Below are 8358 nucleotides of genomic sequence, written 5' to 3'. Positions count from 1 at the left end.
GAGTGCCCCAGGCCTTCGACAGAGGAGGACTTGGCTACAGGTGGCCTGTGAACTGTGTGGAAGGGGTGCTCACCTTGTGCAGCTCCTCATAGGTGACAAAAAGCAAATCCAGGTCTTTCTGGAGGCCCAGCCACCCCTTCACATGGTCAAACCAGGAGCCAAAGAAGCCTAGGGAAGGAAGAGAAGGGAAGGTGTCAGAGTGACAGCTGCATGCGCTGGGGCTCAGGAGTAGCAGTGACCTCAGGGTTGGCTGGAACAAGGAAACTGCCCACCAGCCAGGTGACAAGAAGGTGCGGGGGGCAAGAGACAGCTCAGTCCCTGAGACCTACCTGTGCCCTTGAGAAACTCATCCACAAAGTCCTCAAAAGAGCTGGGGTTGGGCAGGAAGCCGGCTATTCGGTGGAAGTGGTAGAAAGAAACCAGCACATCCTTGGGGTTCCGTGCCATGTACACCACCTGGTGGACAGAGTCCTGAATCCCAGCGCTCCGAAGTTCAGGGCTTTCCCCAGCTGCTCTGATCCACAGTAACTGAACCCTGGACCCCAACTCCTGTCTAGGAAAGGTGTGGGAAGAGTTGCACCATGCTGGTTTGGGGCCCCAAATACTACATGGTGAGGTGGGTGCCAGGCATAGGGAAGACCTGGTTCACTGAGCAGCAGCAGAGTCCTGAATGGCTGGTGAATGGGCATCCCTGGGAGCACAGGGTTTTATTACATTTTAAATAGTTAATTCATTTATTGGGGAGAGCACATGTACCATGTGCACATGTGGAGGTCAGAAGACAACCTGTTGGTCCCAAGGATTGAACTCGGGTCATCAGGCCTGGTGCTAAGTGCCTTTAACTGCTGAATATTCTTGCCATTCCCCCCAATGAGCAGGTTTAATAAGTAGCAAGCAAAGGCTCTGCTCTGAGCTGCCTGAGACAGGAAGGCCAGGCCAAGGACTCGGAAGGGTCATTATCATTCATTCTCTCAGATTCCTGGGAGCCCATGGCCACAAATAACCCACTGGATGAGTGGGCCTTACCTGTACAGAGTCCACCCATCTCCCAGTGGCTTGGACACTGCTGGGGGAAGTGGCACAGATCTGTCTCTGCAAAGTGTATTTGGGTTTCTTTGGCTCCTTCCCTCCCAAGTATGATGGGCTCTCTCTTCCCCAGAGCTGACCACCAGGTCAAGATGGGCGACTCTGGCTTTCACTTCTCCTGGACAATGATGAACTGACCTGCTGGACACACCTGACCTTCTCATTCTGGCTTGACTGAACTCCTGGCGTGGCAGAGAATTCCTGCTGTGTAGGCAATGCCTCAACTCTAGTCTTGGTCTGATGCTGCTGGAATTTCTGTCCACCTGCCCTTCATGTCCTTTTCCCCGGGCCTTGAAAATCAAGTCAGACCCTTGAAACCATTTTGCCTCCTAAATCCTGCTTGTAATGGGACTCTGATTCTGAAATGCTTAAGAGCAAGACAGGGCCTGTCCCCTACCTTGGGCTTGGACTTCATCAGAGCCGGGGCCAGGACCTTGGCATACACGTGGGAGGTGAGCAGGCGAGGCCAGGAGGTGTTGAACTGGGGGAGGAGGCTGCTGAAGGAGGTTTGCTCCATTCACAGCATGCGAGCCCAGTTGGGGAGGTGGTGGATAGGGCACAAATGGCCACCACAGAAAATAACCTGCAGGACTTGCTCATTCATGCAGGATGAGGGGTGGAAGTGGAGATGGAACAGGAAGAGGCAGGCGATGCGGTCATAGCTACTCCCTCCGGTGACACTCACAGTTCTTCACTTTTTGCCCTCAATTAAGGTAACAGATTTTTATTTTTGCCTTTTTAAGACAGGGTCTCCCTGTAGTCCCAGCTGACCTGAACTCACTATGTGGACCAGGCTGACCTTGAACTCACAGCGATTCCCCTGCCTCTGCCTCCCGAGTGCTGGGAATAAAGGTGCGCGCCACCATGCCTGGCCCAAGGTAACGGATTTATCTACAGAGTTGTTAATGCAATAAATAGGATGGTAAGGGATAATGAAGTGAACCCAATCCCCAACACAGACAGACCCTTCCACCCTCCGCAGACCAAAGAACCCATACTTGGTTCAGCCAAGTGCTCTGCCACTTTATAACCAGGACCACCTGTCTTTCCAGTAACAGGCAGGCCACATTTCTGTTTGAGAGCTCATCATCATGGCATTTATCAACCATACTTCTACCAACATTCTGTCCATGAGCACTTGGGAGTTTTCTAAAGAAATTGGGGCTTTCTCTACAACACTCCTCTCCCTCCTTCTCTCCCTCCTTCTTTCTTGGTGTCCTACAAATGGAACCAGAGCTTTGTACATACTAAGCAAGTACTCTGCCACCGAGTCACATCCCAGCTCCCTCCTCTTTTAAGCATTCCCCAGAATTGCCTGCCCATAACAGTGTAGGCTTTTCCTAGCATGCACCTCAAAACTCTTCCATCCATTCCCAATTTTTAAATATTTGTTATAACAGAATACCAGTTTCTTAGTATCAATTCTGTCTTATAATCCCAGCACATTTTTTGTTTGTTTGTTTTGTTTTTTGTTTTGTCTTTTTTTGAGACAGGGTCTCCTTTGTAGCCCTAGATGTCCTGGAACTCACTATGTAGACCAGGCTGGCCTTGAACTCACAAAGATCTGCCTACCTCTGCCTCCCAAGTGCTAGGATTAAGGACATGCGCCACCATGCCTAGCAACCAGCAAGTTTTTTAAAACTATGTTTTGGGCTGGGTATGATGGCTACTTAGCTTTAATCCCAGCACTCAGGAGATAGGCAAGTTGGATCTCTCTGAGTTTGAGGCCAGTCTGTTCTACATAGCGAGTTCCAAGCTAGTCAGGGCTACATAGGGAGACTATGTATTAAAAAGTATGTTTTTGACTGAGGATATTGTTCAGTGGTAGAGCACTTGCTTAACATCATGAAGCCCTAGGTTTTTATCTCTAGCACCATAGGAAAAAAGCAAGCAAGCTAGCTAGCTTTGAGAGAAAATCAATAGTTCTTATATGACCCATAGTGGAGGTATGAGGTATGAGGTGGAGAAAGCCCCCTCACAGCAGTGACAGACTCACAGGAAGGAACATGTAAAAGCCATGTGGGAAGAGTGTGCCGCCTGTGTGAAGGCATGGGGAGTGGGCTGGACAGATGGAGAGAATCCTCTGTCCTTAGACAGGATAACGTAACTAAATAAATAGACCAGGTCTCCTTTGACAATTTGTAGGTCAAACAGTTCCAATAAAAATACCCTCAGGTCTCTACAGAGTGAGACAATTTGGTGCTAAAATCACTCTGAGAAACAAACACACGGCAGGCAGGCCTCAGAGTATGGATGGAGCTTGGGGGGCACAACACTTGGCTCAGGCAAGAAACCTAGTGACAGACACAGATGTACACAACCAAGGGCAGCTCAGAGCTGTGGTGAGCAGAGCCCCTCTGGGATGACAGAGCAGCCACTGGCCAAAGGCAACTCTAGATTCCTACCTCATAGGACAAATGTGAACAGGGACTGTTTCTAAGTATGACACAAAATATTATTGACCCCATTGAAACTAGAGGCGAGCAAATTAAAGTATGACAGGACTTTGCTAGCCATTGCTGTAGTTTGGGTCCAGACTGTCTCTGAAATGCCCATGTGTCAGAGGCACTGGGAGGTGGTTAGACCTTCATGAGGTGGGGCCTTGTGGGAGGTACTTGGTCACTGGGATGAGCCCTCTTTCTCCTTCCCCGTCCTCTTTGTCCTCCTCATCCTCCTCGTCCTCTTCCTCCTCGTCATCCTCCTCATTTCTCTCTCCTTCCCCAATTTCCCCCATCTCTGTCTTGAGATAGAGTCTCATGTTATTTCTGCTTCTCCTGCTTCTACCAGCTAGGCACTGGGATTAGATGTGTGTACTGGGACTTATGCCACCAGCCCAGTTTATGTGTTGCTGAGCATCAAGCCCAGGGCCTTGTCCACTACAAAAGCACTCTACCAACTGATCTGTATCCCAAGCCCCCATTGTCTTTCATTTATTTTTTCAGTACTTGGGATGGATCTTAGGGCCTTGTGCATGCTAGGTGATCACTCTGTCACTAAGCTACACCCTCATCCTTTCCTCTTACTTTTTTTTTCACTTCTCAACCATAAGGTGAGTGATTATGTTCTGCCAAGTTCTCTCTACCATGATGTGCTACCACATAGTCAAAGCAATGGCATCAGTGGATCATGGACTGGCACTGGCACCTCTAGAACTGTGAGTCAAAGTAAACTTTCTTCATAAGCTGACTATTCTGCATATTTTACGGAGTAAGAGAAAGCTGACTCACACACTTGCCAAACTCTAGCTGGTCAGTGCGCCGGGATAAATTAGGAAGTCCCTAATGGACATCTACTCTGATAAGTGTTCTGGGAGGACTTGCCAGCTAAGCTAAGGCTATGGGCAAAGCTTGATGAAGAAACAGTTTCAGTGTCCCCACAAGACACATTTTCATTGCAAAGTGCAAAGTAGTAATGTTGGAGTAGCGATGCCTGGTCTGGCTTAACAATAAACTCGCCGTAACAGGTTATGGGAACACTTTGCCCAGCCTCACTTGCACTACATGGCTGAGTGCCACTTCCCTCAGGACCCTTGGCTGGAGTCTTCCCATTGGTCCAGTGCTTTCTGTGACAACATGTCTATCAATCACTTCTTCCCTACACAACTTAATACTGTCTAAACTTGGCAATAACTAGCTTGAATTTCTTTCTCCTTCACAATTTTGCAGATTTGTTTTGTCAAAGAGCCTGGCTTGATACTCTGCAACATTCCGGCCCTGGTGATGATCTTTCCCAAAATCCTGTCCTACCTTTTCTTCTAAGAATGTCCTAGGTCTTCACCTACATTACTCAGACAATTCACAGGGCCATGCGCCAGCCTGTTTCCCCACTTTAGACATTTGAAAGCTTTGACCATGACCAGAAGAGGGTGACTGGAGAGTTGTGTTGGGTGTCCAGTGCCCGCCAGCAACCACCCCTTCCTGGGGTCACCTTTGGATATCAAATCCTGGGGACCTGGGTTAGATGCACAGTGCGAGGTCACAGGGCCCAGCATGGGAAGGAAGTTTCCCACCTCTTCTAAGCCAGACAGAACCATGGTAGGGCAGTACCAATTCTCAGCAGTCTAAGAAAATCCAGGTTAGAGGAGGCTCTGAAGAGTTGGCCTTACTTTCTCCTCCCATCCAGCCAGCCTTCTCCCAACCCTCTGACCATGCCCTTCTCCGTTTGGGTTGGCTCATACAATTCCTCAGGATGGGTCCCCGTTGTACAGGGACATACGAAGAATGAACATCTGGATCCAGGGACCATAGCTCTGTGACCCAGTCCTGTAAGAGAATGGAGGGAGGGTTGTAGCCATAGTCTGACTGAGCTCAGACCACCCACCACATTCTTTCTGGTGGGAAACGCTGCCGACAAGCTAGGCTCCTGGGTGGGGATGGTGAGACCTAAAGGGAGGATCTGCCTAGGGAGAAGGGAAGGGTGGAGCAGGAGGAGGAATGGCTGGGAAGAGGGGCAGGAATGTGGGGTGGAGGTTGGGCAGCTTCACTTTTGACCCCCGCTAGATTCCCTTGAGCCTCTGGGAGGATGGGAAGGGAAGCCCCAGGATGTCATCATTCAAGGCACTCTCCATCAGGCATCTGTCTGCTGAACCATTTCCTTACCCAAGTCACTGGTTGCCCTGGCCTCCAAGTCACATGAGATGTCCATAGGGCAGACCCCCAGCTGAGATTCCCTCAGATAACTCCAGGTTCTATCATGTTGAATTGTATCTATCTAGGAGAGTACCTGTGTAGATGACACTGTAAAACATTTTTGGAAAACTAATGTATGTAGTAAGATTGGTCAGTGTTGCTGTAGAAAGTGGTACAAATATGAATGTACTCGAGATTTTAATTTCTAGCTCAAAAAGTATCTGTTGGGAGTCAGTAAGATGGCATAGTGGGTAAAAGGTGCTTGCTGCCAAGGCGGAGGACTTGAGTTTGATCTCAGGGATCCAAGTGGTGGAAGGAGAGAATAGACTTCTCAAGTTATCCTCTGACCTCCACATACACCAGGTGGCATACACATGTCCACATACATACATATAGACACATAAGAAATACATATATTAAATTAAAAAAACAAAACAAACCCAGCCAGGCATGGTGGCACACACCTTTAATCCCAGCACTCAAGAGGCAGAGGCAGGAGGATCTCTGTGAGTTCAAGGCCAGCCTGGTCTACATAGCAAGTTCCAGGCCAGCTGGGGCTACAGGGAGACCCTGTCTCAAAAAGACCAAAAAATAAAAATAAAAAAATTTAGAAACAAAGATATGTATGTTGGGAGGTAGAGACAAGAAGACCATAAACTCAAAGCCATTCTGTGCCACCATCAAGATATCTCAAAAAAAATTAGTGTATGTATGATCTAAGAGCTTCTCGGTGTGCTCTGAGGAGACCCTAATCTCCTGTAGCCCAGGGCAGAGATTGCAGAAAATGAAACCCAGCGTCTCACCCTGTGGGTGGGAAAGAATGGGGTCCTGTACTGAGGATGTGGACCCGTAGGAAGAATGATGAAGCTGGTCATGAAACCACTAAGTCATGAGTCTCCTTACAAGTTAGAGGGAGTTTTCCACCCCAGTGATGGTGACCGTCTCACTTCTGTTAATCAGACGTTTCATTCCGTGGCAAATGCCTGAGAGACATAACAAGGGAAGAAAGATCCACTTCGGGCCACAGTTTCAGAGGTTTCAGTGCATAATGGTGGTAGGGACTTGAGCACAGAGCAGCTTGCATCACAGCAGCCAGGATGGGCATGCACGCACATGCGCGCATACACACACACACACACACACACACACACAGGATGGGGGAGGGAGAGAGAGAGAGAGAGAGAGAGAGCGCTTGACCCGACTGCTTCTAATGTGTGCTTTCTCTTTTTGCTTTGATTCCACCAGGCTGCCAATCTATGGGATGGTGCTGCACACATTCCCCCACCCCCTTTTCATCTTCCCTGGAAATGTACCCAGAGGTGCATCTTACCAATTTCCTAGGTGTTCTCAGTTCAATCAAACTTTCGGCAAGGTGGCACATACCTTTAATCCCAATCCTTGTGAGGCAGAGGTGGGTAGCTCTCTGTAAGATCAAGGCCAGCCTGGTTCACATAGTGAGTTCCAGGTGGGTTGGGACTAGGGAAATCCTGTGAAAAAACAAAACAAAGTCAATCCAATCAAAGTGATAATCAAGATTAACTATACCCCATGTCTGTTGGGAAAAATTCACTCTGTAATGCCAAGGTCATTCTGGCTTCCTCTGAGCAGTGGCCATGCTGGGTACTGGACATGAAGCATCTCTGTGCTCACTCCCACCAGCCCTTTGCTGCTAGACCTATAACTAGATTTCAGCCCCCGCAAAGCCTAACATCTTCAAATGAAGTTTGTGGCAGTAGGACGGGGGCTTGATGATTGTCTCTGAGCCTGGAATGTTCTGTCCTCCTGGCAGCAGTGTCCTACAACAGCAGTAACACAAAACAGCACCAGACATGTTCAGCGAATATTCTATGTATGAAATGCAAAGCTGTGTCCTCTGCTATATCTTCTCTTGGTTTTCCAGAGCCTGAAGACTGAGGCACTGATGCTTGGAGTTCTTCTGGGCCCAGTTTTAGCCTCAACTGGGTCTCTAAGAGTCTGTTTTCTGTCTTCAGGTAGAACTCACTCAACACAGTCATGATTATCCAAGACGAGGGCTGGTGATGTAGCTCAGTGGAAGACTGAATAGCGCCTTCCTTTGTGTTATTGATAGGGAAAAGAAATGCAGCCATGCACTTAATGTCACTTTCACGTGTGTCTAACATTGCTTTATGTCTGATTTTATACTTTAGAATATAGTACTCACCTTGAGCGTTTTATAAGTGCTTACTAAAATTTGTGTTGAAAAGGGAAATAACACTAAAATGGAGAAAGCAATCTCAAGAAATAAATGCCACAGTTATTTAGTGGAACATCTGTTTGCAACTACCTTGTTTGCTAAAGCGCCTGTAATAAAACTCTGTTTAAAAATACCTTAAAGGGTCTGGAAAGATGACTCAGTGGTTAAGAGCACTGGCTGCTCTTGCAAGGACCCGGATTCAATTTCTAGCACCCATGTATTAGCTAACAACTGTCCATAACTACAGCTCCAGGGTAACCCAACACCATCTTTTGATGTCTATGGGCATTGCACAACACGGGTGCACTTACATACTTGCAGGTAATACACTCAAACACATAAAATAAAATAAACACATAGATAAAATGTTTTTTAAAATATCTTAAAGCTAGGCATGGTGGCACATGCCTTTATTCCCAGCATTTGGGA

At 47.8% G+C, this 8358-nt stretch overlaps 1 long non-coding RNA gene across 2 annotated transcripts in view; it reads left to right on the top strand.

Moving 5' to 3' along the window:
- The window catches only part of LOC115071899, a 19916-nt gene extending 11911 nt beyond the window's left edge, over positions 1–8005 (top strand). The window contains exons 3-5 of one of the 2 annotated variants that reach the window (XR_003850957.1): positions 1160–1538; positions 1695–1799; positions 6960–8005. This is a non-coding gene — a long non-coding RNA (uncharacterized LOC115071899). Of the gene's footprint in view, positions 1–1159; positions 1539–1694; positions 1800–4135; positions 4242–6959 lie in introns of those variants that run through there. The other variant, XR_003850956.1, reaches the window with a different exon arrangement.
- The last annotated feature ends 353 nt before the right edge of the window (positions 8006–8358 follow it).

This window comes from Nannospalax galili, unplaced genomic scaffold, assembly GCF_000622305.1.
Source record: "Nannospalax galili isolate Female #2095 unplaced genomic scaffold, S.galili_v1.0 scaffold2660, whole genome shotgun sequence".
Classification (NCBI taxonomy): Eukaryota; Metazoa; Chordata; class Mammalia; order Rodentia; family Spalacidae; genus Nannospalax; species Nannospalax galili.
Note: the sequence above shows the minus strand (reverse complement) of the source record. Positions and strands in the feature narration are given on the sequence as shown.